Below are 3,732 nucleotides of genomic sequence, written 5' to 3'. Positions count from 1 at the left end.
CTTCGGCCTTCATATCTCACTTTTCATAAGGCCATGATGGGCCGTTATCCACTCTGCCATTGTCAGTGCCAGGGAAGAGAACTGAGGGCTTGTCTTGTGTCCTATGTGGCAGTGAGGACTGGGGCAAACATTCACAGCTCAGCAGAGTTGGAGGGACTAAAATGAGCTTCACCAAACAGGAACACTACTAGAACCCAACAAACTGATGTTAAATATTTTACTCATTTTATATTTTATTTGGATAAGGTTTTCTCTACTGAGAGATGGCTGTGCCCATGGAATAGGAACTCAGAACCTATATAGCCCAAGTTACAGATGGCTGTAAAGTCCCACATGTGTACTGGGAAGTGATCAAGGGTCCCCTGCAGTAATAACTATTGCTTTTGTCAACTGAGTCATCATCTCTCCAGCTCCCACATGCTGAGTTTGAAGGCAAAAAGTCTTCTTTTTCTTGCCCTTCTCTTGTAAATGAACATTCATCTTTATTCTTTCCTTTGTTCAGAGCCCTTGATCATATGGTCTGCTCATCCAATGCAGAGAGTTTTCTACAAAGAAACCTTACTGGGATGAGCTTGGGATCAGCAAAACCCTGAATCCCAGTTTCCATCTGATTGGTTAGAAATCACAGCAGTCTAACAGGGTAGAATTTGCATAGAGTATACCAAAGTCCAGTGCTGCTCCCCCCACCTGCTTTTCACTCATTTACAGAGTGTTGAGCCAGGCCTAGCAGCTGTGTTTCCCCAAATTCATTGTAAATGTGCCTCAGAGCCCACAGTCTAAACAGGTGTCATTAGTAACAATAATGACTGTTTCTTCTGGAAGGCACATGTAGGTCACATCCCACATAGTCCTAAGATCGCTTCATGCATTTGAGGCGGTGCTCCAGGAAAAGACCATTTGCAGGAAACAGAGAGGCACATACTTCAACCACCAAGTGGGGATAAGAGTGGACCACTGTCTTCCAGCTCGAGGTCTGAAAAACCTCAGAAGCATGAGCTGTAATGAAATCCATTGCCTGAGATTTCAACTGCACTGAGCTGTGGAGGTCAGCCAGTAAGAGAGTGTGGGCAGCATTCTCCACAGACAGGTCCTTGCAGAGGGAACTCTCGCACATAAGCTTCAAACGCTCCAGGCCATACTTGTCAGCAGCTGCCAGCATAGCATCTGCCATGCTGTGGAGATCTGGTTCCTTACCGGTATAAATGAAGTCCATCATTGCCTTGAAGACTTCAGGTTGTAGGTCATGAATTTCAATGCGATTCGTTCTGCTCTCCTCCATGTCATGTTCAAACATGGCTCTAAAAACTGGAGAGCGAGCAGCTAAGATGGCCTTGTGAGCCTGGAATTCCTGGTCTGCTACCACCAGGCAGCAGTCTGTGAAGAGGGAATTCTCCCATAGCTCTCCTAGATCATCTACCAGTGTGCACCTTGGAATGTCAATCCCTGGCTGCATGTTCTGTTCAGAGATGCTGATGTAGTCCTGAACCACGCTCACCTCACAGCAGAGTGTGAGTTTGTCATCTGGGAGAAGCAAACATTGAGTGCAAAATAGGAAATCTTGATGAATGAATTTTGCGATGCCCCAGGCTTGGTATTGGTTGAACCTGATGACTCTTTGACTCTTCATGATTAGGAATTCCTTTCCTTTGGCATTTATGATCCCAAACTGGACCTTTGCCCACACGGGGCTCTCTGGAGAGCTGAGCAACACTAGGAAAACTGACAGGTAACCTCTGCTTTCCTCATCCATCCCATTCGGGTTTAGTTTCATAAGCCATTTCTGTTGGCCATTGTCTCCTGCTGAGAAAGTGGGGCTTACAATGTCATTGCCCAAGCTTCCGTCCAAGCAAAAAGAGAAGTTGCTGATGATCCATCTGTAGGAGAATTTCTTGACTCTGATCTGGGTGTAACCTCTGTTCTTTGCTTCCAGGTCTCCTGACATGTCTGCTCCTGGGAGTGGGAAGGTTTACCTGGAGCCGAAGAAGAAAAGGATTGTTTTTTTCTTGAACCTGGGGGTCACAATTACAGATTTATTTTAGATTTTTAGTTTCTGTTTTCCCATATGTTCCCTTTTTTATGAGGTTACAAACTTTGGTCTTTCTGAAAGTCTATATATATTGCCCTAGGAGAGTCAAAGAAGACAGTCTAGAGTACTAGGGATTATGTCTTGCATCACTCCATCTTTTCTAGATTAAATATTAAGTAAGAAGGTGATTAGTTTTGACAATTTTTGAACATTATATACACTCTTATATTGAAAAGTGTACTATGATTCTCTAAACAACAGAATGATCTCTTTGTATGAAGGATAGTGATTCATTAGAATGTCTTAGTGTTGCAGTCCTACTAATCCCACAAAGGCTACCTGTGACAGAGAAGTGCAAGAACCCAGTACTTACTCAGTCCCAGAGGTCTGCCGTGTTAGCTATTCCTCAGTCTATGCTTGAATTCGAAATATAATTATCTACTGCCAGGGAAAGAAAGGACTTGATGCACGGCAGTGGCAAGCAGCAAAGAGCAGCAGCTGCCTCCCTGCCTTCTCTTTTATGCTAACAGCAGAGGGTGTGGGACAGTTTAGGGTGTGTCTTCCTGCCTCAAGATCTGGATTAAAGGTGTGTGTCTTCTGGCACTAATTCCAGATTAAAAGTTTGTATTTTTCAAAAGGGTTCCTGAGGAAGCAAAGTCTAAAGGAGCAGAAGCCAGGAGGCAATCCAGTCCCTGGAGCCAATCCAGTCCCAGGACACATGCAGACCAGGATTGAGCCAGCAACCTGATAACCTGATTCTCTCTCTCTGTCCCTCTGTCTCTCTTTGTCTTTCTCTGTCTCTGTCTCTCTCTCTCTTTCTCTCAGAATGTGTGTTTGTATTTGTGTCTGTTTTGCTGTAATGACCAAGACTTTCTCTGTTATTTGGACAATCCTGTTGATTAAGATCCATGCCTCTTCCTGATGGGGACCTGAATCCATTTGACTGGATTCAGAGAACCACTTACCTGAAATAAAATCCCATTCTGCTCCATTCTTGGGGTGATACTGTAGATGAACAAATACTCTACTTGATCCCCAATGGGGTCTAAGTGCCCCCATAGGAAGCTGCTCTCCTTTTCAGGAAAATACTTAGTATAGCAATGAAATAACAATGCAAAACTTTATGTTTTGCAAATAAAGAGTCTAGCACTAGATCTAGCTTTGTTTCAAATGACACATTGGAGGGAAAGGGCACCTGTCTCCCTGTCCCTAAATCCACATATAGAAGAGTCACTGATGCTACTAACTAGTCACCTAGAAAAGGTTCCTATATGAAAAACTCAAATGTTCTGAAATCTGAACCAATTGATTGATTTATCCTGTCTTGAGGGATGAGCAGCATTGGAGGCTGATTTTCAGGAGAGCTGGACTGGGGATTACTGACTGGATTGAATCACTGAAGACATGTTCATGTACTTGAGGCTTAGTGTGTCCATTCAGACATGTTAATGTGGAGAGAGAGATGATAGATGTAAGGAGGATTTTACAGATCACAGTCTAAAGGGAACTATCTCCAAACCACTTCTTCAGTAACTGTTGAATATATTCTGCATCCTTTGAAACCAGAATACTCTCTCATGTCCAAGGCCCAGCATAGTAAGCCTGGAAGTTCAAAGATAAAGACAACAGCACACACCAGTGAGGATGAAAATTAGAAGGTATTGAGAAGCTGAGTCTTGGCATCTACATGATGGAAAGGAGAAGTA

The 3,732-nt window shown here is 43.6% G+C and overlaps 1 pseudogene; it reads right to left on the bottom strand.

Annotated features, from left to right (window-relative positions):
- Positions 1-850: 850 nt before the first annotated feature.
- Positions 851-1,942, bottom strand: LOC101997896 (annotated as a pseudogene).
- Between the last annotated feature and the right edge of the window lie 1,790 nt (positions 1,943-3,732).

This window comes from Microtus ochrogaster, unplaced genomic scaffold (genome assembly GCF_000317375.1).
Source record: "Microtus ochrogaster isolate Prairie Vole_2 unplaced genomic scaffold, MicOch1.0 UNK16, whole genome shotgun sequence".
NCBI classification, from domain to species: Eukaryota; Metazoa; Chordata; class Mammalia; order Rodentia; family Cricetidae; genus Microtus; species Microtus ochrogaster.
The sequence above is the reverse complement of the archived record's forward strand: the minus strand, read 5'-3'. Positions and strand labels throughout refer to the sequence as shown.